The 27897-nt window shown below is 39.9% G+C and overlaps 1 protein-coding gene across 2 annotated transcripts in view; it reads left to right on the forward strand.

Annotated features, from left to right (window-relative positions):
- The window catches only part of RAI2 (retinoic acid induced 2), a 482439-nt gene that overhangs the window by 138547 nt on the left and 315995 nt on the right, over positions 1-27897 (forward strand). For both annotated transcript variants that reach the window (XM_081564703.1, XM_081564707.1), the window contains exon 3: positions 26887-27013. The gene's annotated coding sequence lies outside the window, so the exon portion shown is untranslated. The remainder of the gene's footprint in view (positions 1-26886; positions 27014-27897) is intronic.

Below are 27897 nucleotides of genomic sequence, written 5' to 3' on the forward strand. Positions count from 1 at the left end.
GGTTCCCTTTTCACCACACTTTCCCTTTTATTATTTATTTATTTATTATTTATACTTTTTAATGATGGCCATTCTGGGTGGTGTGTGGTAATACCTTATCATAGTTTTGATTTGCATTTTTCTAGTAATTAGTGATGTTGAGCATCTTTTCATGTGCCTGTTGACCCTCTGTTCGTCTTCTTTGGAGAAATGTCTATTTAGCTCTTCTGCCCATTTTTTGATTTGGTTGTTTGGTTTTTGTTACTGAGTTGTATGAGCTGTTTGTATATTTTGGAAATTAAGCCCTTGATGGTCACATGGGTTGTAAATATTTTCTCCTGAGGTTGTTTTTTCATTTTGTTGATGTTTTCCATTGCTATGCAAAAGCTTTTAATTTTGATTAGGTCTCAATTGTTTATTTTTGCTTTTATTTCTTTTGCCTTGGGATGTCCTAAGAAGACATTGCTATGATTTATGTCAAAGAATATTTTTCTCATATTCTCTTCTAGGAGTTTTATGGTGTCATGTCTTATATGTAAGCTTGTAAGCAATTTTGAGTTTATTTCTGTGTATGGTGTGAATGAGTGTTTTAACTTCATTGATTTACATGTGACTGTCCAGCTTTTCCAACACCACTTGCTGAAAAGACTGTCTTTTCTCCATTGTATATTCTTGTCTTCTTTGTTGTAGATTAATGGACTATAAGTATGTGAGTTTATTTTGGGGTTCTCTATTTGTTCCATTGATTCATATGTCTGTTTTTGTGCCACAGTATTAGCCGTTTTGATTTGTGTGCCTGGTAGTATTGTCTGAATTCTAGGAGGGTTGGAGGCATTTCCATTTTTGATGACAAATGTACAAAAGGGGCAAGCAGAAAAATGTCACATCCCTTAGTGCCTAGGCTCAGAACGTCACAACATCCCTTTTGCCCATACTCTACTGGCTAAGTAAATTGCATGGCCAAGACCAGTGTCAATGGAGTGGGAACATGTACTTGAATTCTAGTGGAGCTACAAACCCACATGGATGGCAAAGGTCATGAGGACATGGAAGAATAAGGATTCAAAGAATTAAAGCAATCTGCTGAACTGGAACGGGTGAAGAGCCCCTGTGTGGAGAATGACTCAAAGGGATTTAATTAGTATGCTTGGGCTGCCATAACAATACCACAGACTGGGGACTTAAATAACAATTTATTGTCTCACGGTTCTGGAGGCTAGATGAACAAAATGAAGGTGTGGGCAGGTTTGGTTTCTTCTGATGCTTGCAGAGGGCCACCTTCTTGCTATATCCTCTTATGATCTTTTCTCTGTGTGCCTGCATTCTTCATGTCACTCTGTGTTCTAATCTTCTCTTCTTATAAGGACAAAATCATATTGAATCAGAATCTACCTTAATGGCCTTATTTTAACTCAGTCATCTCTTTAAATCTCGTATCTCCAAATAAAGATTCACATTCTCAGCCACTCAGTTCAGTTCAGTCACTCAGTTGTGTCCGACTCTTTGCCACCCCATGAACCGCAGCACGCCAGACCTCCCTGTCCATCACCATCTCCCAAAGTCCACCCAAACCCGTGTCCATCGAGTCGGTGATGCCATCCAACCATCTCATCCTCTGTCATCCCCTTCTCCTCCTGCCTTCAATCTTTCCCAGCATCAGGGTCTTTTCACATGAGTCAGCTCTCTGCATCAGGTGGCCAAAGTATTGGAGTTTCAACTTCAACATCAGTCCCTCCAATGAACACCAGGGACTGATCTCCTTTAGGATGGACTGATTGGATCTCCTTGCAGTCCAAGGGACTCTCAAGAGTCTTCTCCAACACCACAGTTCAAAAGCATCAATTCTTCCGTGTTCAGTTTTCTTCACAGTCCAACTCTCACATCCATACATGACTACTGGAAAAACCATAGCCTTGACTAGACGGACCTTTGTTGGCAAAGTGATGTCTCTGCTTTTTAATCTGCTGTATAGGTTGGTCATAACTTTCCTTCCAGGGAGTAATTGTCTTTTAATTTCATGGCTGCAATCACCATCTACAGTGATTTTGGAGCCCAGAAAAATAAAGTCAGCCACTGTTTTCCCATCTATTTGCCATGAAGTGATGGGACTGGATGCCATGATCTTAGTTTTCTGAACGTTGAGCTTTAAGCCAACTTTTTCACTCTCCTCTTTCACTTTCATCAAGAGGCTCTTTAGTTCTTCTTCACTTTCTGCCATAAGGGTGGTGTCATCTGCATATCTGAGGTTATTGATATTTCTCCCAGCAATCTTGATTCCAGCTTGTGTTTCTTCCAGCCCAGCGTTTCTCATGATGTACTCTGCATATAAGTTAAACAAGCAGGGTGACAATATACAGCCTTGACGTACTCCTTTTCCTATTTGGAACCAGTCTGTTGTTCCATGTCCAGTTCTAACTGTTGCTTCCTGACCTGCATACAGGTTTCTCAAGAGACAGGTCAGATGGTCTGGTATTCCCATCTCTTTCAGAATTTTCCGCAGTTTATTGTGATCCACAGAGTCAAAGGCTTTGGCATAGTCAATAAAGCAGAAATAGATGTTTTTCTGGTACTCTCTTGCTTTTTCGATGATCCAGTGGATGTTGGCAATTTGATCTCTGGTTCCTCTGCCTTTTCTAAAACCAGCTTGAACATCTGGAAGTTCACGGTTCACATATTGCTGAAGCCTGGCTTGGAGAATTTTGAGCATTACTTTACTAGCGTGTGAGCCACTAGGCATTAAGATTTCAACATATGAATTTTGGGAGGACACAATTCAGCCCATTACAAGGATTGTCTTCTAAGTAGCTTAAAGCACTTCATAGAGGAATATACTGAGTTGGTCATTACGTGATGAGGAATTTAGAGACAAGGGAAGTAGAAGGGGTCCAGACATGAATATTATGTGAATTAAACCAATTTGAAGAGACCACTACAGAATAAAGACTGGAATACATTTCCCTTGTGACAAATGCCTGCGATTTTCTTCCACTTGAGTCCACCTGAGGTACCTGTCACTGAAATAAGTCAAATGAAATATAATAGAAAGATCAACCTACTTTTGACAACAGGAATCTTTGCTTATTTTAATCCCACTGACCTCAAAATCAGTACAATTCAGTCCAAGTGTTCTGGTCATTTTGTCTTAATCATCCTAGTCAGTTATCTGCCAGCAGTAGGAGAGAGGAAAATTCATTCTACAGGCATGAATATTCTTAGTGGAGAGGTATAGGAAACCCCTCTACCTACAAGTCAAGAAGCCCTGGTGGACTCATTCTCTGTAAAACAACAAAATCTAAAACCATCAACAACAATAAAAAAAAACCTTTCTAATAAAAATTAGTATGAACAATAACTTACACTACCAAAAATCACCCCCCCAAGCCCCAGATGAACACATGAATGTAACTAGCAATATTCTTTATTGTTCACTTAGAGGAGATTTAATCTGTGTGGTTTAAAGATGTTACCTCCTTCCTTAATTTTAAAGAGAAACTCTCCTTTTAGTGCAGTAGGGACTGGTAATGAATTTTCTAGTAATGAAATTAGTGTTAATGGATCTAATATCAAAAGGCAATTGTAACCATTTAAAAGCAGAGGAAGCAGAACTGTATGATCACAGACTTCTAAACCTTCTTTTGAGCTAAGTTTCCTCTTGTTCTTAATCTCACTGTGCTTTTTAACTCTTGAAATTTGTGAGTTAATGAAGTGGGGAGTGTAGAGATAATGGCAAGATTCCAATTTGCCAAGTAAACAGATCTCTTTTTTGCATATAATTCAAGGATGTCAAGCATCAGGATTCAAATGGACACTGAAAAACTTTTTTTTTCTTCCTATTCTTTGAAGGGGCATTAGAGAAAGAGGAAAAGATGGACACTCTTGATTTTTAAAGCAAATTTTACAAATTTTAATAAAATGGATCCAGATTAAATTAGAAAATGGACTAAAATAATGCTTACAGTTTAGGAGTGTGGTGCAAACCAGCAGTTACCCTGCATGGCAGAAAAGGGTGGCTTTTATTCATTCATTCATTTATTCTTTGTTAATATATGTATTTATTTTTCTTTCTCTATTTTGATGACTCCTATCATTATGGATGCTAAATTCTCAGGGAGTCACTTATACTAACACTCTTAAGTGTATCTCCCAGGAAGAAAAACTTTTCTTAAAGTTGCTGGGCATGTTTGAAAAACATCAATTAGATAGTTTCATCAATAAACTGGCACCAAATATGGATACACAAAACTCTATTTTACATATCATTTGTCCCCTCCTTCTGGTGGCTCAAAGGGTAAAGCGTCTGCCTGCAAAGTGGGAGACCCAGGGTTTGATCCCGGGGTCAGGAAGATCTCCTGGAGAAGGAAATGGCAACCCACTCCAGTACTCTTGCCTGGAAAATCCCATGGATGGAGAAGCCTGGTAGGCTATAGTCCATGGGGTCACAAAGAGTCGGACACTACTGAGTGACTTCACTTTCACTTTCTTTTCTGTCCTAGGCAACTTGATTCTAAGTTGTCCAAGTCAGCATACAAACATTTATTTGGTTATCTATTAAACCAGTTTTATTTTTTTCGTCCTTTTAGGTTATCTTTCAAACGATATTGATTGGAGACTAATTTTGAGGTCTTCTTGGTAGAAACTGTATTTTTCTTTTTTTGTCCTTTGGTCGCAAAGAGTAGGACACGACTGAGTGACTGAACAGAACTGAACTGGACATTTAATTTTTTTTTTTTTGAATGGATAGTACATTCACATGATTCAAAAGTCAGAACAACATAAACAGTTACATGTTGGTTGGGAGGTGTCACATCCATTCCTTCCCCTATCCTCCTGTTACCTGTTCCTTTATCCCCTAGAGGTAGAGATTTTTTATTAATTTCTTATACATCATCTTATACAACGCAAATCAACATGGAAATATATTCTTATATCCCTCTTTCTTATACAAAAGATAGCCTATATGTGGTTCTCTACCTCAGTTTTTTCAGTTAGGCATACAGTCTGGAGTTAGTACCAGATTTGCACTGGGAGATCTTACTCATTCTTTATTTTACATCTTCATAGTATTCTTTGTATGGCTGTCACAGAGTTTATCTAACCAGTTCCCTATTGGTTGACATAGGGTTGTCCCAATCTTTTTGCTATTATAAATAATACTGCAATGAGTGACTTGTGTATATGTTATGTCTGAAAGCGTATCCATAGACTACATCCCAGGAGTGAAATTATTTAACCAATGGGTATTGAAATTTTGATAGATATTTTCAGTTTGCTTTCCATTAGAGTTGTACCATTATGAACTCCTCTTACCATCCCCACCCTGCTGCAGTGTATGAAAGTGCCTGTGTCCCCACAGTACAGTGAGAAGTGAATATACTTAGAAGCCTAAGTTGGTACTTAAAGTGCTCAACACTTATCTGTGTAGCATAGCTGCTTGCTCTGATCATCTTCTCTAATGGAATAATTCCAAGTAGCAGTCAGTGGCTGAACTTTCTGCTGAATGCAACTTAATCTTTTTCTTTTAAATCTTTTAAATGGTGAAATACAACACATATGTGTAGAAAAGTTCAGAAAACAAGGATGCCTAGCTTAATAAATGATTGTGAAATGAACACATGTGAACCACAACCCAAGTCAAGAAAGAGAGCATCTGCAGCACTCCAGAACAGCTTTGGTGTGCCTTCCCTCCTCACAAGGAAGTCACTGTCCTGTTTTTTTGTTTTTTGTTTTTTTTAGTACATATTCAGTTCCTGGTGTTCTTTATACTTTGACTTCCTATAAATGCAACCTTAAAAATTCTAGGTTAGTTTTGCTTTGGTTTGAACTTTATATAAATAGAAAAATGCAAACTTTACTCTTTTTTATTATGGTAAACTACACATAACATAAAATTTACCTTATTAACCATTTTTAAGTGTCCAGTTCAGTTCAGTTGCTCAGTCGTGTCCACCTCTTTGTGACCACATGGACTGTAGCACGCCAGGCTTCCCTGTCCATCATCAACTACTGGAGTTTGCTCAAATTCATGTCCATCGAGTTGGTGATGCCATCCAACCATCTCATCTTCTGTCATCCCCTTCTCCTGCCTTCAATCTTTCCCAGCATCATGGTCTTTTCAAATGAGTCAGTTCTTCACATCAAGTGGCCAAAGTATTGGAGTTTCAGCCTCAGTATCAGTCCTTCCAACGAATATTCAGGGCTGATTTCCTTTATGATTGACTGGTTGGATCTCCTTGCAGTCAAGGGACTCTCAAGAGTCATCTCCAACACCATAGTTCAAAAGCATCAATTCTTCAGTGCTCAGCTTTCTTTATGGTCCAGCTCTCACATCCATACATGACTGCTGGAAAAACCATAGCTTTGACTAGATGGACCTTTGTAGGCAAAGTAATGTCTCTGATTTCTAATATGCTTTCTATGTTGGTCATAGCTTTTCTTCAGTCCAGTTCAGTGATATTAAGTGCATTCACATTGTTGTGAAGCTGTCACTACCATCCATCCCCATAAGTCTTTTCATCTTGTAAAACTGAAACTGTATACCCATTAAATTATAATGCTCCATTCTCCCATCCCCCCAGCTCCTGGCAACCACCATTTCACCTTCTGTCTTTATGATTTTGACTATTCTAAGTACTTCATATAAGGAAAATTATATAGTATTTGCATTTTTGTGATTGGCTTATTTCACTTAGTATAATGGCCTCAATGTTCATCCATGTTGTGCCATATTACAGGATTTCCTTCTTTTTAAAAGCTGAAGAATATTCTGTTGCATGGATGGACCACATGTTGGTGTTCTGTTGATAGACACTTGAGTTGTGAATAACGTTGTTATGAATATGGGTATACAAATATCTTTTTGAGGCCTGCTTTCAATCCTTTGGTTATATACCCAGAATTGGAATTGCCAGATCATATGGTTCATAGAAATAGACTAGTATAGTCTATACTCTTTTGTGTTTAACTTGTTTCTGTTAAATTTTGCTGTTGAGATGTATCCATGTTGATGCCTACAGCTATAGTTCATTTGTTTTGGGAGTCTATTATTCCATTATATGAACATGTTACAATTTATCCTTTCTACTCTTGATAGATCTGTGAGTTGTTTGCAGTTTGGGTCTACAGTACTATAAACAGTGTTGCTGTAAAGATTTTGACACATTTCTCTACTGCACACATCTGTACTTTGTATGCACCTAGGATTGGAATTGCTGACTCATAGGGTGTGTACCTTCAGCCTTAGTTGACTTGGATGTGTTTCAGTGAAAAGAATGAGAAAACCTGAGTTAAATAGAATTTTATTTAAGTTAAATTGAGTTTTAACTTAAATTTAAATTTAAGTTAAAATTTAAATTTAAGTTAAAATTTAAATTGAATTTGAGAGTTAAATTGAATTTTATTTTTAAACTCCTTTCAAAAGATAATTTCATTTTTTAGGTCTTTCAGTCAGTTTTTTTGTGACCCCATGGACTGCAATACGCCAGGCCTCCCTGTCCATCACCAACTCCTGGAGTTTACTCAAACTCATGTCCGTTGAGTCAATGATGCCATCCAACCATCTCATCCTCTGTCATCCCCTTCTCTTCCTGCCTTCAATCTTTCCCAGCATCAGAGTCTTTTCAAATGAGTCAGTTCCTCGCATCAGGGGGCCAAAGTACTGGAGTTTCAGCTTCAGCATCAGTCCTTTCAATGAATATTCAGGACTGATTTCCTTTAGGATGGACTGGTTGGATCTCCTTGCAGTCCAAGGAACTCTCAAGAGTCTTCTCCAACACCACAGTTCAAAAACATCAATTCTTGGGCTCTCAGCTTTCTTTATAGTCCAACTCTCACATCCATACATGACTACTGGAAAAACCATACCCTTGACTAGATAGACCTTTGTTAGCAGAGTAATGTCTCTGTTTTTTAATATGCTGTCTAGGTTGGTCATAACTTTTCTTCCAAGGAGTAAGCGTCTTTTAATTTCATGGCTGCAGTCACCATCTGCAGTGATTTTGGAGCCCAGAAAAATAAAGTCAACCACTGTTTCCACTGTTTCCCCATCTATTTGCCATGAAGTGATGGGACCGGATACCATAATCTTAGTTTTCTGAATGTTGAGTTTTAAGCCAACTTTTTCACTCTCCTTTTTCACTTTCATCAAGAGGCTCTTTAGTTCTTCACTTTCTGCCATAAGGGTGGCATCATCTGCATATCTGAGGTTATTGTTATTTCTCCCAGCAATCTAGATTCCAGCTTGTGCTTCATCCAGCCCAGTGTTTAGGTCTTTAGCTCTTGGTATTAATAGATGTACACCTCACTTTTTTTAAGCAAGGTTTCTGTATGTGGGCTATGACCCATAGGACTCAGAAGGATGACTGCTGATGTCTCCTAGATATCTAGAACAGGTACTAGCAAACTAAAGCCCTGTAATCTGTTTTCATAAATGAAATTATATTGGCACACAGCCACCCCATCATTTACATATTGCTGATGGTTGCTTTTGTGCTACCATGACAGAGTTGAGTGATTGTAGCAGAGAATATATGGCCTAGAAAGCTCACCCAAAATTTCCTATCTGGCTATTTTTTCCATGACAAATTACCAACAATATAATGGCTTAAAACAACACTGATTTATTATTTTACAGTTCTGGAAGTCAGAAGACTCACAGGGTCTCACTGGGCTATAATCAAAGTGTTGGTAAGGCTAATGTTCTCCTCTGGCAGCTCTAGGGGAAAATCTGTTTCCTTTCCTTTTCCAGCTTCTAGAGGCTACTTGCATTCCTTGGGTCATGGCCCCCTTTTCCATCTTCAAAGCCAGCAATGTTGCATCTCTCTATACCTTTCTTCAATAGTCATATAGCTCTCTGACCACTGCTGGGAAAACTTTTCTGATTTTAAGTATCCATATGATTAGATAAGGTCCTAGACTACTCAGATGTGTGTGTGTGTGTGTGTGTGTGTGTGCATGCACGTGTGCACGTGCACATGTGCACGCTCAGTTGCTCAGTTGTGTCCAACTCTTTGAGACCCCGTGAACTGTAGCCTGCCAGGCTCCTCTGTCCATGGGATTCTCCAGGCAAGAATACTGGAGTGGGTTGCCGTTTCCTCCTCCAGGGGATCTTCCCAACCCAGGGATCAAACCCACGTCTCCTGGATTGTCAGATGCATTCTTTACCACTGAGCCACCACGGAAGCCCAGACTACTCAGATAGTCCCAGAATAAGTTCCCTCTCTCAAGATCCTTAACTTAATCAGATCACTGGCATCCCTTCTACCATGTAGGGTAACATATTAATAGATTCTGGGGATTAAGACATAGACATATTTGTGGACCGTTATTCTGCCTAGCATACTAGCCCTTTCCAGAAAAAAATTTGCTGACTCCTGATCAGAAAAAAAACATTGAGGAATTTCTAGTTGGCATCTAATGTAATCTAATAGGAATGTGGCCAGAGTATTAGAGTTTCAGCTTCAACATCAGTCCTTCCAATGAACACCCAGAACTGATCTCCTTTAGGATGGACTGGTTGGATCCCCTTGCAGTCCAAGGGACTCTCAAGAGTCTTCTCCAACACCACAGTTCAAAAGCATCAATTCTTCTGTGCTCAGCTTTCTTTATAGTCCAACTCTCACATCCATACATGACCACTGGAAAAACCATAGCCTTGACTAGACGGACCTTTGTTGGCAAAGTAATGTCTCTGCTTTTTAATATGCTATCTAGGTTGGTCATAATTTTCCTTCCAAAGAGTAAGTGTCTTTTAATTTCATGGCTGCAGTCATCATCTGCAGTGATTTTGGAGCCCCCCAAAATAAAGTCTGCCACTGTTTCCCCATCTATTTCCCATGAAGTGATGGGACCAGATGCCATGATCTTAGTTGAAGAGCTGACTCATTTGAAAAGACCCTGATGCTGGGAAAGATTGAGGACAGGAGGAACAGGGGATGACAGAGGATGAGATGGTTGGATGGCATCACTGACTCAATGGACATGAGTTTGGGTAAACTCTGGGAGTTGGTGATGGACAGGAAGGCCTGGCGTGCTGCAGTCCATGGGGTCGCAGAGTCGGACACGACTGAGCGACTGAACTGAACTGAACTGAATAGGAATGTAACTTCCTAGTCAAGAATTTGACATTTCCATGGTCTTTAGCTTCTCCTATACAATCTACCTAAAGTCATCCTGGCAAATGAGACAAGTGGTAGGGCTATATTATGGACACTGGAGTTCTGTGGAGGAATTAAAGGCATCCCTTGATGCCTTTCTCTTGCAAAATTCTATCTTCTCTGACTTTCCCAGTGGACTTTAACATGATTTTCAGCATCAAATTCAGTAGCAATCTCTCCCAACAGGCTAGCAAATTTTCATTCATCTTTTAGTATTCTGACAGGTATTAGCATTTTCCAACTCAGCTGAAAATAACCTCACTGAGATCATATTATAAAACCCTATTAAACACGATTGGCAATATAAAGCAATCAAGAGCTGCCTTTCCATATTTACTGAACATATTAATAGTCTGTCAGCCTCTCTCTCTCTTCCTAGTGCATTTCTTAAGGAATCAAATATTTAGGAAGCACTGTTTGCCTCCCCTTTCATTCACTCTTGCTTTTCAGCAATCCTATATGATAATCATCTTATTTCTTCCCTTCTGAATTCCAAGATAATATACCTGCTATTGTATTTGGTCTTAACTGTAGTCCCCGCATTGTCAGATCTCAAAATGGTCCTTTTCCTACTTCCTTTAGTGCTTAAAGCTGAGGATTCACTCAAATCTCACTTCAAATATTTTCCTGAAGATCACGTTCTTTACTCATTTTTTCAGTCAGTATGTTTTGAATGACTTGTTAGCTCATCCTTCTGTATCAGTTTCTTTGATTTTTCCCCAGAGGGAGAAAGTTATAAATCATAAAGAAAAATGAAATGATTCTAATATTTTAGCTATTTATATATTCAATGGGATAGGGATAGATAATAAATGTTAGAGAAAATTTTTTGAAAGACTGAAACATTAGGATTTCATGTTTTTGTATATTTTGAAAGATCTCTTGAGGGGGAGAGACAAATTGGGAGATTTGGGATTGACATATACACACTACTATATATAAAATAGATAACCAACAAAGACCTACTATATAGCACAGGGAAACTCTGCTCAATACTCTGTAATGACCTATATGGGAAAAGAATTTAAAAAGGAGTGGACATATATATATATAAACTGAGTCCCTTGCTGGATACCTGAAAGTAACACAACATTGTCAATCAACTATACTCCAATAAAATTTTTTTAAATAAATAAAAATTATCAAAGAAAAAATTTTAAAAAGATCTCTAATTGAATTTTTCAATCAAAATCTTGAATAAAAATTCCATACTAAGTAAAAATTTTCTTGTTAAAAGACAGCCCAAGACATAGTAACTCCCAAGGAAGTCACTAGTGTGGGGCCAAGGGACTGGCCACTGGGGCTTTCTCTGCTTTAATATTTTGGCTTAAAATGTAGAAGGCATGCATATCAGTTCTGCACTTGACCTGAGACTGTGAGGGATCCTGAGGGATGTAGGTACCCAAGGGATGTAGGTTTAACACACAGATACCAGCTGGGAAGCTGTAACTATAGCTATAGGATGATGGTTAGGGTTAGCCAAAGGCTGTCACTAGTGAATTGTCTACTAAAAGCCCTGAGTGATAAAGGCTTTGCTGAAAGTGCCTTTCACGGAAAGTGGGGTGTGGGATTGGGCAGATATGAGTGGTGTAGATTCCAGGAGAAGATCCCAATCAAAGAAAGGAGGATGATTAACTAGGGGGCAGCAGTCAGGAGCTGGCAGGGAGGATTGGGCTGGAGAAGGCATTTGGAGATTAGTTGAATAAGAGCATCAAGGGAATGCCTGATCTAGATAAAAAAAAAAAATCCCAAGGCAAAATCAAATCATTATTGCTGAATAAAACAAAAGGTCAAGAGGCCTGATTGTATGGAGATCCCTCTGAAAGTCCCTTTGGAGGCAACCAGTCCTCCCCAGATTAGAGCCTTCAAGCGAGAAAATGACCAGGAAAAATGGCAGCATTTAGATGCCAACATGTTGGAACATTGAACTAAAATATTTAACAGGAATGAATGGAAAAGTCTGCTTTTAGGTCTAAAACAATCATTTATAAAAATAGAGAATGAAGGAGACTTCGCCTAACAGCAGTTTGTATTAAAATTCTGAGGAACTTTTGTTAATCAAAAGTTCAGAGGTAGCCAACAGGGATGAAAAAATATCCTCAGACTAAACCTTAGCATTTCCTTGAGGGTCTCACAAAATTCTCTTTGAAAAAGTTTTGTGGTCATATTCGTTTGGAAAATACTGCATGCTCTCTTGGAGATTTACAATATTTTTTAGTTGGTTAAAGGCTCAGAAGAGTGCTGTGGTTAAAAAGTCTTGATAAGCTTTAGTTAATCCAGTGTATTAATCAGGATAGGACAGGTTATACTATAAGAACAAACATCCCTCAAGTGTCAGTGGTTTAAAATAACAAAACTTTATTTTTACTTATGCTATGAATCCCTCAGGGATCAATTGAGGCTCTGTTTCTTGTCATCACTGGACCTAGGTTGAAGGGGCAATCACTATGTAGAGCACTGAAAGTCACTGGAGCAGATGGAGAAGAGAATATGGCAAAACATGCCCTTGCCCTTAAAGCTTTTACCCCCAAGACGATATACACCCCTCCTACTCATGTTCTATCAATCAAAGTAAGTCACACGGCCATACATTACAGGGATGTAGTTTTGAACTAGATATGAAGAAGAATTTTCTGCAAATTTGAATAAAACCCTGTCCCAATCATGGCACATAAGGCATCACAAGATCTGGCCCCTGTTGGCGACTCCAATCAAATCTCATGGCATTCTTTCTGGTTACCAGGGTTGGTTTTAGGCATTCTCACCTTTCTAAGAATGCCAGCAGCATGCCAGGCTCTTTTCTGCCACAGGATGTTTGTACTTTCTGTTCTCTTTGCCTGGAAATATCTTTCTTTACCTTTTATGTAGTTAGCTCCTTCCCATTCTTCTAAACTCAGCCTCAGTGTTTTCTCCACATGCAGGCTTTCCTTGACTATTCACTCAAAATTAATACCTACTTCTTGTCACTTATTTTCTCTCCTGGTATCCACATTTATCAATCATAGCATTAGTCATAAAAGTGTAGTTACTGTATCTACCTATTTATCTTCTGACTCCATCCATATGTAAGTTCCATGTGGGCAGAAAACTTATCTATCATTTCACCACTGAATGAAGAGTAGTTTCTTTTATGGATCTTTTTTTCAAGCATATACATGAGAAAATAGTGTAATGAACTCTGACATCCCCATCCCCAAGCTTCAGCAGTTTTCAACTCATGGCAAATCTTGCTTCATCTAGATCCCCAGCCAATCCTCTCCTGAATTATTTTGAAATAATCACTATTATCTGCAAATAATAAATATTTCAGTATGTCTCTCTAAGAGATAAGAATTCTTAAAAAAATAACCACAGTATAATTTTCATACCTTAGCATCTTACCAGTACTAATGCTTAGAGCTATTTGGGAAGAGCATGGGCTGTTTCAGAAAGAGGCAAGTGCCTGGTTGGTTGACAAATGTTTCTTGAGCCCCTGTGCCAGCCATAGATTTTGAAGTGAATGATACAGACAAGGTTCCAGGAGCTGACGTTCTAGGGAAGGGGCAATGGTTAGAAATGTGAGATGAGGTCCCCTTCTCCACAGAGCTGCAAACATGGGCTGTGTCCAAGTCAGTCTGTATGAACAGGGATTTAAAGATGTCATAAAGAGGAGTTCTGCTTTATGGGGGGATATCAGACGACCTGATCTGCCTCTTGAGAAACCTGTATGCAGGTCAGGAAGCAACAGTTAGAGCTGGACATGGAACAACAGACTGGTTCCAAATAGGAAAAGGAGTATGTCAAGGCTGTATATTGTCACCCTGCTTATTTAACGTATATGCAGAGTACATGATGAGAAACGCTGGGCTGGAAGAAGCACAAGCTAGAATCAAGATTGCTGGGAGAAATATCAATAACCTCAGATACGCAGGTGACACCACCCTTATGGCAGAAAGTGAAGAGGAACTAAAAAGCCTCTTGATGAAAGTGAAAGAGGAGAGTGAAAAAGTTGGCTTAAAGCTCCACATTCAGAAAACTAAGATCATGGCATCTGGTCCCATCACTTCATGGCAAATAGATGGGGAAACAGTGGAAACAGTGTCAGACTTTATTTTTGGGGGCTCCAAAATCACTGCAGATGGTGATTGCAGCCATGAAATTAAAAGACGCTTACTACTTGGAAGGAAAGTTATGACCAACCAAATAGCATATTAAAAAGCAGAGACATTACTTTGCCAACAAAGGTCCATCCAGTCAAGGCTATGGTTTTTCTAGTGGTCATGTATGGATGTGAGAGTTGGACGGTGAAGAAAGCTGAGCGCCGAAGAATTGATGCTTTTGAACTGTGGTGTTGGAGAAGACTTTTGAAAGTCCCTTGGACTGCAAGGGGATCCAACCAGTCCATCCTAAAGGAGATCAGTCCTGGGTGTTCATTGGAAGGACTGGTGTTGAAGCTGAAACTCCAATACTTTGGCCACCTCATGCGAAGAGTTGACTCATTGGAAAAGACCCTGATGCTGGGAAGAATTGGGGGCAGGAGAAGGGGACAACAGAGGATGAGATGGCTGGATGGCATCACCGACTCCATGGACATGAGTTTGGGTAAACTCCAGGAGTTGGTGATGGACAGGGAGGCCTGGCTTGCTGCGATTCATGGGGTTGCAAAGAGTCAGACACGACTGAGCGAACGAACTGAACTGAACTGGTCCATCTTACAGTTTATGGATACTTATTTTCATGATGTTTTGGCCTTCATTTGACACAATTCCTTATTTATGACCCAAAATGTTCGTATGAAAAGCATTTTCTATGGTTTCTCTTTGCAGGAAGTAGCCTTGATTTTTCTCATTTCTCTATGATTTACCCCTTATATTTACCAAACAGGTCACTAAGGTGTAGGAGGCCATGACTGCTCCCAGCCCGTATGCCATGTCTGTGTGAATTTAAAAGGCATGCTTTGCCCTGGACAAAGCAGCCTGTATCAGAGTGCAAGGCTTGGTGTGCAGATCACAGAGTTGGGTTTTAGACCCCTCTTGCCCCTTAACCAAGCACTCACCCTTGTGTGGTAAAGCACTCTATTTCAGTATGGGGCAGGCCTGTAGGTGACTATCTCCTCAGGGTACTTTCCTGATTGTTTTAATTCTATGCAACTTACGTTCTTGCCCCTGAACACAAGTAATTCAGTAAAACCATCAAATGTAAAGGTGAGAAATGACATATGATTTGTGACAGATATCTGCTATTTGTTTGTCAAAATCCAACTCTATGTGTGAGGAGCAATTAGTGGGATGATGGGAGCAGTGGGTGCCATCTGTGAGGAGACACCCCAGGCCCAAGAACGAAGGAGAAGCCCCAGCGAGATGGTAGGAGGGGCAAAATCACGTTTAGAATCAAACCCCTTACCCACCAGAAACACTCAGAGGGCTCAAACAAACCTTGTACGCACCAGGACCCAGAGACTGAGACAGAACTGTGTTTGAGTGTCTCCTGTGGAGGTACGGGTCAGCACTGGCCTGCCACAGGGGCAAGGGCTCTGGGTGCAGCAGACCTGGGTATGGCATAAGCCCTCTTGGAGGAGGTTGCCATTAACCCCACCATAGAGCTGCCAGAACTTACACAGGACTGGAGAAACTGACTCTTGGCGGGCATAAACAGAACCTTGTGCACCAGGACCCAGGAGAAAGGACCAGTGACCCAGACTTGCCCGTAAGTGTCCAGGAGTCCCTGGCAGAGGCATGGGTTGGTGGTGGCCTGCTGCAGGGTTGGAGCAGTGCATGCATGGGACCTTTTGAAGGAGGTCACCATTATCTTCATTACCTCCACCATAGTTTAGAAAGAAAGAAAGATAGCGCTAAGTCTTGTCCGACTATTGCGATCCCATGAACTGTAAGCTGCCAGTTTCCTATGTCCATGGGATTCTCCAGGCAAGAATATTGGAGTGGATTGCCATTTCCTTCTCCAGGGGAACTTCCCGACCCTGGAATTGAACCCAGGTCTCCCGCATTGCAGGCAGATGCTTTAGACTGACATACATGGGAAACTTTTCTAAACTTTTCTGATCACCATACTTTGGCCCCAGGTAAATAACAAGGAGGGAACACAGCCCAACCCATGAACAGAAAATTGGATTAAAGATTTACTGAACATGGCCCTGCCCATCAGAACAAGACCCAACATCCCCCTCAATCAATCTCTCCCATCAGGAAGCTTCCATAAGCCTCTTACTCTTCTCCATCAGAGGGCAGACAGAGTGAAAACCACAGTCACAGGAAACTAACAAATCTGATTATATGGACCATAGCCGTGTCTAACTTAATAAAACTATGAGCTATGCCGTGTAGGGCCACCCAAGATGGACGGATCATGGTGGAGAGTTCTGACAAAACGTGGTCCACTGGAGAAGGGGATGGCAAACCACTTCAATATTCTTTCCTTGAGAACCCCATGAACAGCAGGAAAAGGCAAAAAGATAGGACACTGAAAGATGAACTCCCCAAGTCAGTAGGTCCCCAATATGCTACCAGAGATCAGCGGAGAAATAACTCCAGAAAGAATGAAGAGACAGAGCCAAAGCAAAAACAACCCCCAGTTATGGATGTCACTGGTGATGGAAGTAAAGTCCAATGCTATTAAGAGCAATATTGCATAGGAACCTGGAATGTTAGGTCCACGAATCAAGGCAAATTGGAAGTAGTCAAACAGGAGATGGTAAGAGTGAACATCAACATTTTAGGCATCAACGAACTAAAATGGACTGGAATGGGTGAATTTAACTCAGATGACCATTATATCTACTACTGTGGGCAAGAATCCCTTAGAACAAAAGGAGTACCCATCATAGTCAACAAAAGAGTCCAAAATGCAGTACTTGGGTGCAATCTCAAAAACGATAGAATGATCTCTGTTCGTTTCCAAGGCAAACCATTCAATATCACAGTAATCCAAGTCTATATCCTGACCAGTAATGCTAAAGAAGCTAAAATTGAATGGTTCTATGAAGACCTACAAGACCTTCTAGAACTAACACCCAAAAAATATGTTCTTTTCATTATAGGGGACTGGAATGCAAAAGCAGGGAGTCAAGAAATACCTGGCGTAACAGGCAAATTTGGCCTTGGAGTACAGAATGAAGCAGGGCAAAGGCTAATAAAGTTTTGCCAAGAGAACGCACTGGTCATAGCAAACACCCTCTTCCAACAACACAAGAGAAGACTCTACACATGGACATCACCAGATGGTCAATACTGAAATCAGATTGATTATATTCTTTGCCGCTAAAGATGGAGAAGCTCTATACAGTCAGCAAAAACAAGACCAGGAGCAGACTGTGACTCAGATCATGAACTCCTTATTGCCAAATTCAGAATTAAATTGAAGAAAGTAGGGAAAGCCACTAGACCATTCAGGTATGACCTAAATCAAATCCCTTATGATTATACAGTGGAAGTGACAAATAGATTCAAGTGATTAGATCTGATAGACAGGGTGCCTGAAGAACTATGGACAGAGGTTCGTGACATTGTACAGGAGGCAGGGATCAAGACCATCTCCAAGGAAAAGAAATGCAAAAAAGGCAAAATGGTTGTCTGAGGAGGCCTTACAAATAGCTGTGAATAGAAGAGAAGCAAAAGGCAAAGGAAAAAAGGAAAGATATCCCCATCTGAATGCAGAGTTCCAAAGAATAGCAAGGAGAGATAAGGAAGCCTTCCTCAGCGATCAGTGCAAAGAAATAGAGGAAAGCAATAGAATGGGAAAGACTAGAGATCTCTTCAAGAAAATTAGAGATACCAAGGGAACATTTCATGCAAAGATGGGCTCAATAAAGGACAGAAATGGTATGGACCTAACAGAAGCAGAAGATATTAAGAAGAGGTGGCAAGAATACACAGAAGAAGTATACAAAAAAGATCTTCATGGCCCAGATAATCACAATGGTGTGATCACTCACCTAGAGCCAGACATCCTGGACTGTGAAGTCAAGTGGGCCTTAGGAAGCATCACTACGAACAAAGCTAGTGGAGGTGATGGAATTCCAGTTGAGCTCTTTCAAATCCTAAAAGATGATGCTGTTAAAGTGCTGCACTCAATATGCCAGCAAATATGGAAGAGTCAGCAGTGGCCACAGGACTGGAAAAGGTCAGTTTTCATTCCAATCCCAAAAAAAAGGCAATGCCAAAGAATGCTCAAACTACCGCACAATTGCACTCATCTCACACGCTAGTAAGGTAATGGTCAAAATTCTCCAAGCCAGGCTTCAACAGTACGTGAACTGTTAGCTTCCAGATGTTCAAGTTGGATTTGGAAAAGGCAGAGGAACCAGAGATCATACTGCCAACATCCGTTGAATCATCGAAAAAGCAAGAGTTCCAGATAAATATCTACTTCTGCTTTATTGACTATGCCAAAGCCTTTGACTGTGTGGACCACAACAAACTCTGGAAAATTCTTAAAGAGATGGGAATTCCAGACCACCTGACCTGCCCCTTGAGAAATCTGTATACAGGTCAGGAAGCAACAGTTAGAACTGGACATGGAACAACAGACTGGCTCCAAATCAGGAAAGAAGTACGTCTAGGCTCTATATTGTCACCCTGCTTGTTTAACTTATATGCAGAGTACATCATGAGAAATGCTGAGCTGGATGAAGCATAAACTGGAATCAAAATTGCCAGGAGAAATATCAATAACCTCAGATATGCAGATGACACCACACTTATGGCAGAAAGTGAAGAAGAACTAAAGAGCTTCTTGATGAAAGTGAAAGAGGAGAGTGAAAAAGTTGGCTTAAAGCTCAACATTCAAGATCATGGCATCTGGTCCCATCACTTCATGGAAATAGATGGGGAAACAGTGGAAACAGTGACAGACTTAATTTTGGGGGGCTCCAAAATCACTGAAGATGGTGACTGAAGCCATGAAATTAAAAGACACTTTCTCCTTGGAAGAAAAGTTATGACCAACCTAGATAGCATATTAAAAAACAGAGACATTACTTTGCAGACAAAGGTCCATCTAGTCAAAGCTATGGTTTTTCCAGTAGTCATATATGGATGTGAGAGTTGGACTATAAAGAAAGCTGAGCACTGAAGAATTGATGCTTTTGAACTGTGGTGTTGGAGAAGACTCTTGAGAGTCCCTTGGATGGCAAGAAGATCCAACCAGTCCATCCTAAAGGAAATCATTCCTGAATATTCATTGGAAGGACTGATGCTGAAGCTGAAACTCCAATACTTTGGCCCCCTGATGTGAAGAACTGACTCGTTTGAAAAGACCCTGATGCTGGGAAAGATTGAAGGCAAGAGGAGAAGAGGATGACAGAGGATGAGATAGTTGGATGGCATCACTGTCTCAATGGGCATGAGTCTGAGTAAACTCCAGGAATTGGCAATGGGCAGGGAGGCCTGGCATGCTGCAGTCCATAGGGTCTCAAAGAGTCAGACATGACTGAGTGACTGAACTGACTGATTGAGTGGTACAAATATAAATCATGGTATTTTACAAAATTCTCAAATACGCTGACAGCCAATTATGTGAATTATTTCATAAAAGTGTGGTATCCTTGTCTCATTCTGATGCATTTCCAAAAAATGATATATAGATAATAAATCCAGGGCTTATAAATTTACTTCCTGTCAAGAAGTACATATCATTATAATGTCTGTTGTTATGGAAATAGTTGGGATTTTTCAGACATATAAGGGCATCTCAATAGGTTGAAAATGTGTAAGTGTGTTACACTCCTCTGTCCCCTAAATTTTCTTCAAATGTTTCCTATTGGAGGAAGAATCGATCACAAGAAAAAAAAAAAAAACCCTAAAATATGCTGAGATAGCATACCTTCAATTTGAGAAAGCTAGTTTCCCCCACTATTTAAACAAATGAAAAGGTAGCAGTTGTTTGTATCCAAGAACTAGCTGAAGTTCTGCACTTTGGTTTACTGTGGTATAGCATGTATATGCTAAGAGGCTGGAGGAATGCTATGTGTTACCTTGCTCTGTACCAGACCCGGCAATTCAGTGATGTTCGATTCTGTGTGTTAGCCACAGCTACGTGGGGCTATTAAGCACTTGAAATGTGGCTAGTCTGAGCTGAGATGTGCTGTAAGAACAAAATGCACACTGAATTTCGAGACTTGAAATGAAAAAGAATGTAAAATGTCTCACTAATAAGTTATTAATATTGACTTCATGTTGAAATGGTATTTTAGATACATTGGGTTAAATGTTATGATATTAAGATTATTTTTACCTGTTCCCTGAGTAAACTCCGGGAGGTGGTGATGGACAGGGAGGCCTGGCGTGCTGCAATTCATGGGGTCGCAAAGAGTCGGACACGACTGAGCGACTGAACTGAACTGAACTGAACTGAACTTTCACCTTTTATAATGTGATTATTAGAAAACTTAAAATTATCTTAATTTTAAACTTAATGTGGCTCACATTATGTATTTTTTGGGCAGTGCTGATTTAGATATAGAAAGTGCTAACATGATGCCTAGGTGTCAACTGTGATGAGGAAAAACTCATCTATTCCTGTGAATATTTTCTCCATTTGGCAATCAGACTGCTGGCCTGGTTTTCTCTAGGGGAGACACAGGCAGAGAGGAAGGTATTGTGGAAATGGAGTGATAAGGGGCTTGTGCATCATAAGACAGGTTTGCAATGGTACACTTTTTAGGTAAGGGCTTCCCAGGTGACTCAGTGGTAAAGAATCTGCCTGCCAAGCAGGAGTCCTGGGTTCATTCCCTGGGTTGGAAAGATGCCTTGGAGAAGGAAATGGCAACTCACTCCAGTATTCTTGCCTGGCCAGTGTCATGGATAGAGGAGCCTGGTGGGCTACAGTCCATGGGGTTACAAAGGGTTGGACACAGTTGACTGCTTCTAGCCAGACCTCCACTCACAGTGGCCTGCCTCTCAGGTGTTCTGTTAGTCTCTTTGGAACAAATCACATTACCTAAGATGTTCAACTTTTTGGAAGAATTTGTCATTACATGTAAAGGCTGCATTATGCATGTGGATATTTTATGTAGAATTTTTGGACAGGAAAATAACTAACCTAAGTCCAGTGAATTGGGAAAACGTAGCAAACCTTTGGCAGAGTCCTAGTTGATATTCTTCATGGCAAATCCATTTTTCTTTCCATACTGTGTGAAAGTCCAGACTTCTCTTATCAGGATTTATAAGGTATAAATCTCTTGTTAAAGAAAAAAAAAACTACTGCTGAAATTCCTACATGATACCCATGTATATATTTGAATTCAGTTACCGTTCCACATTTTCAGCAATGCCTCCTGAATGTTGGATCTTTATTTATAAGAAATAAACTATTTCTTATCATATATTTGCAAGGTGGGTATTTTGATCCCATTCTACAAATGAAGAAACTAAGATTCAAATGCTTATGTAGGTTTCCCAAGGCTTCAAATCTGCTCAGTGGTAGGTGGACTGAGGATTTGAAAACAGGTCTTTCTGGCTCCGAAGTTGTTCTTTGCTCCAGAACTTACTGCCTCCTTTTAAAACACTTAGGAAGAATTGTTCCAGAGCCACAAAATTCTACATGTAAATTAAAAGTTTGGGTATGCTTTAAGGGCTGGTCTTTATTCTAGATTCTAAGAGGTCCCCAAGTTGGAAGGCCCACTGCCAAAGATAAATGGGCAAGGAGGAGGTCAGTGAACACTTTGGAGAAAAGGAAGAAAAAGAACAAGACTGTAAGCCAAATGGCAAATTCTTCATCATTGTCCTTGAGACCCTGGGCAGACCATGTAATTTCTGAGGGTCTTACTGCTTTACTTGAAAAATCAAGATGGTATCTGTCCACTCTGCCTCCTTTATGGGGTTATAATATGGACCAAATTTAGATACTCTATGAAAAGAGCTTTGTAAACTATAAAATGCTGTATAAGTTAGGTACTATTAAAGTAAAATTTTGTTTTCATATTGTTACTATTTTTAATATGGTATGGTATTTGATTCCTCTTAAGTGGGTAATTGTCAAAGGAATGAAGAAAAGCTTATTTGTTTCTGTATATTTCAAGGAGAACAAACCTAAAGTTCATCATCTAGAATGGTCATGAGAGAGAATGAATTTTAAACACTTTGTAGTGGTAATACAAAAAGTTAGATGGCCAGAAACTAATGCTCTGTGGCCAGAATGGAACTTATGGTCACTTTGGTCAATACCTAGAAATTTTCTTATTCCTAAGTATAGAAGACATATTTAAAATAGACTATACATTTTTTATGAGGGACATAAAAATAAGACCTGACTGAATTATAGACACATACTGTGTTCTTGGATGAGAAGATTAGAAAAATGTTAGTTCCACTCAAATTAATTGATAACATTAACATAATCCCAATCAAGAGTCCCACAGGACATTGTTGATAATTTAATTCAATTACTTTAAATTTTATATGGAAAAAGAGCCAGGATAATTCAAAAAAGAGGAGTAATAAGTGGAGGGTTGGCATTTAGGTTAGACTCCTATCCTCCTCTCTTTGCTCCAGTTCCTCACCTTCCCTTTGTAGCTCCATCATTCGCCATGCGACTCTGCAGTTCTTCTAAAGGCCCCTTAATGAGCAGCTTAGCCATGTGATTTGCTTTGGCCATTGGAGTGTCAGCGGGAGGGGTTTGTCAGTTCTGGGCCTAGGCCTTGTGAGGCCTTCCAGGTTTCTACTTGTTTCTTATATCTCTCATTGAGCCGGGAAGAATGCTGGTTAAAGGAGGATGAGGGATGCATGGGGCAGAGCCACCTCATGTGACTCATAGACCTGCAGTGAGAAGCAGGTCTCCTCAGCCATTGCAGCCTGAATCAGACCCAACTAGATAAGTTGAATTGCATTCAATTTGCAGATGCCTGAGTGATAATAAATGATTATTGTTTTACATCCTTAAGTTTTAGGGTAGCTTGTTATGCAGCAATAGCTGACTGATTTGGCCCTATAACAGATGAAAATCTATTGTATTGTTATAACCACTAAGAGCTGGAAACAGCATTCAAATCTGAGTCTGTTTTACTCCAAAGACCACATCTTCATTTCCTGAGAAAGTTATTCCAAGGTTTTTGTTAAGAGACAATGGCCATACTATCCAAAGCAATCTATACATTTAATGCAATCTCGGTCAAATTACCCATGACATTTTTCACAGAAATAGAATCAACAACCCTTAAATTATAAGAAGCCATAAAAGACCCAGAATTGCCAAAGCAATCCTGAGGAAAAAGAACAAAACTGGAGGCATAGCCTTCCCAGACTTCACACAATACTGCAAAGCTACAGTAATCCAAATAACTGATACCGTGGCAAAAAAAAAATAAAAAACCCAGGACATATTGATCAGTGGAACAGAATAGAGAGCCCCAAACACACCAACAGTCAATTAATCTTTGACAAAGAAGGTAAAAATATACAATGAGAAAAGACAATCTCTTCAGCAAGTGGTGCTGGGAAAGCTTGACAGCCACATATTAATCAATGAAGTTAGAACAGTCCCTCACACCATACACAAAAATAAACTGGAAATGGCTTAAAGACTTAAATACCAGACATAACACCATAAAACTCTTAGTAGAGAACACAGACAAAACATTCTCTGAGCAATACTTTCTTAGATCACTCTCCCAAGGCAATAGAAACGAAAGCAAAAATAAACAAATTATAAGCTTTTGCACAGCAAAGGAAACCATCAACAAAACAAAAAGACAATCTTAGAATGGGAAAACATACTCACAACTCATGTGACTGACAAGGGCTTAACTTCCAAAATATATAAACGGCTCATACAACTCAAGAACAACAACAAAAGAAAACCAAACAAAAAATGGACAGAAGACCTACATAGACATTTCCCCATACAGATGGACAATAAGCACATAAAAAGATGCTCAGTATCAATAATTATTGGAGAAATGAAGTCAAAACTACAATAAGGTATCACCTCACACTGGTCAGAATGGCCATCATTAAAAAGTCTACAAATAATAAATGCTGGAGAGGGTGTGGAGAAAAGGGAACCCAACTAAACTGTTGGTGGGAATGTAAATTGATACAGCCACTGTAGAGAACAGTATGAAGCTTCCTTAAAAGCCTAAAAATAGAGTTGCCATATGATCTAGCAAGTCCACTCCTGGGCATAAATCCAGAAAAGATGAAAACTATAATTCGAAAAAATACATGCACTCCAATGTTGATAGTAAGACTGTTTACAATAGCCAAGACATAAAAGCAACCTAAATGTCTATCAACAGATGAATGGATAAAGAAAATGTGGTATGTGTGTACACACACACACTCACACACACACATGGGGCTTCCCTGGTAGCTCAGCTGGTAAAGAATCTGCCTGCAATGCAAGAGACCCCAGTTCAATTCCCGGGTCGAGAAGATCTGCTGGAGAAGGGATAGACTAGTCACTCCAGTATTCTTGGGCTTCCCTGGTGGCTCAGACAGTAAAGAATCTGCCTGCAATGCGGGAGACCTGGGTTTGATCCCTGGGTTGGGAAGATCCCCTGGAGGAGGGCATGGCAACCCACTCCAGTGTTCTTGTCTGGAGAATCCCCATGGACAGAGGAGCCTGGTGGGCTACAGTTCATGGGGTTGCAAAAAGTCGGACACGACTGATTGACTAAGCACACACATATACATATATATAATGGAATAATATTCAGCCATGAAAAGAATGAAATAGTGCCATTTGCAGCAACATGGATGGATCTAGAGATTATCATACTAAGTGGAGTAAGCCATACAGAAAGACAAATACCATATAATGTCACTTATATGTGGAATCTAATTAGCCCCCAACTAAAATAAATAAATTTATTTAAAAAAATAAAATATGATACAAATGAACTTATTTACAAAACAGGAACAGACTCAGATATAGAAAACAAACTTAAGCTTACTAGAGGGGAAAGGGGGCGGGGGAGGGATAAATTAGGAGTTTAGGATTAGCAGAAACACACTGCTATATATAAAATAGATAAACAGCAAGGACCTACTGTATAGCACAGGTGACTATATTCAGTATCCTGTAATAAACCATAATAGAAAAGAGTATGACGAAGTTATATATATCTCAATCACTTTGCTGTATACGAGAAACCAATTCAACATTGTAAATCAGCTATACTTCAATTTAGAGAAAGAGAGACAATGTGCATAATACAATCATTGTGCACTAGACCCAGACCATTCAGAAAAATATCCAAAGACCTGCCTTTTCGTGCAACCTATACATGAATGCCCTTGCTGTGCTAGGGGAATTGATAAAAAATCAACCCATGTGCCCCAAACCTTCCAAGACCATAAATGGTTTTAGCTCTCTTGTTAGAAATTCTGTCCAAGGCAAATGGGACAAAATTAAACTTTGTTATGAAACTCCCACTCCATTCTTTCCAGAAAACTAACCTCTTCAGATGGTATCTTCTCCCCAAGAGGTCCTGAAGGTATCTTGGAAGCTGTGGACCTGCTAGGGCGGGATAATGTACAATAGTTCAGGCAATAATTCAGGACTTAGAAGGGCAAAGCTTTTTAGTTTAAAGAGAAAGAGTGACTTCTGTGTTACCATTCTACACAGACTGCAAGAATCTTTCAGGAAGCTCCTATTGTCAACTTCTCAACAACTGGTAATGACTCTTGGCTCCCACACTACACATTTCTGTGGCTGTGCAGCAGTATTTCAGTCTCTTTCAGTATCTCATAAAAATCACAGCTAATAAACTCCAATCGGCACCTGAAGGAAAGGGTGCTTGCTTCTGACTGTAATATACTGGCCTTTGCAGCACTTCAAAGGGCAGGCGGCTGCTCAAGTCTACCTTGCCCTGGTTTCCATCCCTAGGTGAAGATTAACCATGTGTGCTCTGGGAAAATCTGTTCTGAGTTTGCCGTCAAGTGTTTTGTATCCCTTTAAATCAGCTGTTCAATTTGACAGCCCACTAACACAGGCACCTTTTTCAGTTGAGGGAGGGCACATACTCTGTTTCCATTTGATCCTTTAGTTTCTTCATGTCCTCTCTTACCCCTCTTAGGCTTCTGATTTCTTCTTTTCAGAAGATGAAGCATGTATGTCCATGAGAGAACCCTAATAATTTAAAAGTTTAATAACAAGTCAAAACTAAATTTGAGAGTTATTGGGTGCCTGACTCCTGATACTTGAAAATATTTTGTCCTTAGCTAAGGTTGGGTGTCAAATTCATGATGATAGGATAAGTGATATAATTTTTTTAATGGAATTTCAGTTGAAAAAAATTTTCATATGTATCCAGAGCCTTCTTCTCTGAACTTTTCCTTGTTACTGTAGCTTTGCATTGAGATCTCAAAGTTTGGGTTCTTAGAAAACACCGTGTGAAAATGCACAGACTATTTTTTTAAATAGGCTATTTAAAAATATCAATTTCTTCTTTCATCACATCTTAGAAGTGTGGAGAGCATTGTTGAATCCTGGCAAAATGGGAGAGCAATATTTATTGACCAGAGTAAAATTACTCTGAAATGCTATGTGATATATATCACAGAGTGGGGGTATTACTTAGCGATTTAGGAGAAAACTTTCCCCTAAGTTTTAACCACATTTCTCATTCCTCTCAAGAGAAAACATTATTTCTCAATTTGCATTCACATGTTATTGACGAGGTCAAAACAACTTACGACTTCATGTTCACATCTCTGAAATCGAGATGCATCTAGTTGATGGTGCCTTATTTTTGTCAACCAGGCAGTGGGCATTGTCTGCCCCCATGCAAACTTAGATCGAAAACTTTCTGTGCTTCTTCCAGGTAAAAGTCTAGAAAGCACACAAATGCCGAAACTTGCAGAATGGGCATCAGTGACTTGGAAGAAAACCCCAGAGACAACAGTGGAGACCACTTCTATGAAAGGCAGTGTCATCCAAAACTGTAGATGGTCAGTAAGTATTATGTGGGCAATGTTCTTTCTTCTTGGTGGTGCATAAAATCATGGTGTATCTTATAATCGTTGGCAGACTTGCTGAAATGCAAAGGCCCAATGGGCCACCTTCTTCCTTTTTCCTCTGATCAGTTGTGTCCAGCCAGGGAAGTTTGACACATAGATTTGAGTTTGATGCTGGCACCAGCCTATGATTACTCCTGGCATAGTTCACCCTGTAGCTTAGTGGCTAACAGGCAGTAGGACTTGCCTCCTGCTGTTTTGTCATTGCACTATGGGTGCCCAAGTCACTGGATGTGGGGTACAGATCCCACCAGCTCTCCACATATTTATTTGCCACTTTGTCAGATATTTCCCTTTCTGGCCATGCTTTTTTATGTAGAATGTACTGTTCAGGCCCAAAGAATCTTCTGGGAGGAGAGAAAGTTTAGAGTCACCTGCCAGTAATCAGACCTTTCACAGTTTCAGTTGTCTAAAACAGAACACCAGATCTAGGAGTGTGTGAAAATGTCCTTCAAGTGGCAAAAAACTGTCACAGGTTTCTACAACAGGAGCACAGAGCCTCAAGCCTTCTCTCAGATAATTAGTTGTAAAATAAATTAGGAGTTTAGAACAGTCATATACACAAATGGAAAAAAAGCAGAAGCCAAAGCTATGAAAACGTGGAGCTAGTGGTAAAGAACCTGCCAAAGCAGGTAGACATAAGAGACGCGGGTTTGATTCCTGGGTCAGAAAGATCCTCTAGAGGAGGAAATGGCAACCCACTGCAGTATTCTTGCTTGGAAAATACCATGGACAGAAGAGCCTAGTAGCTGCAGTCCATAGGGTAACACAAAGTTGGACACGACCAAAGCGACTTAGCATACTAAGCTGTGAAAAGG

Source organism: Giraffa tippelskirchi, chromosome X (assembly GCF_054371585.1).
Source record: "Giraffa tippelskirchi isolate mGirTip1 chromosome X, T2T-mGirTip1v1.2.pri, whole genome shotgun sequence".
Classification (NCBI taxonomy): Eukaryota; Metazoa; Chordata; class Mammalia; order Artiodactyla; family Giraffidae; genus Giraffa; species Giraffa tippelskirchi.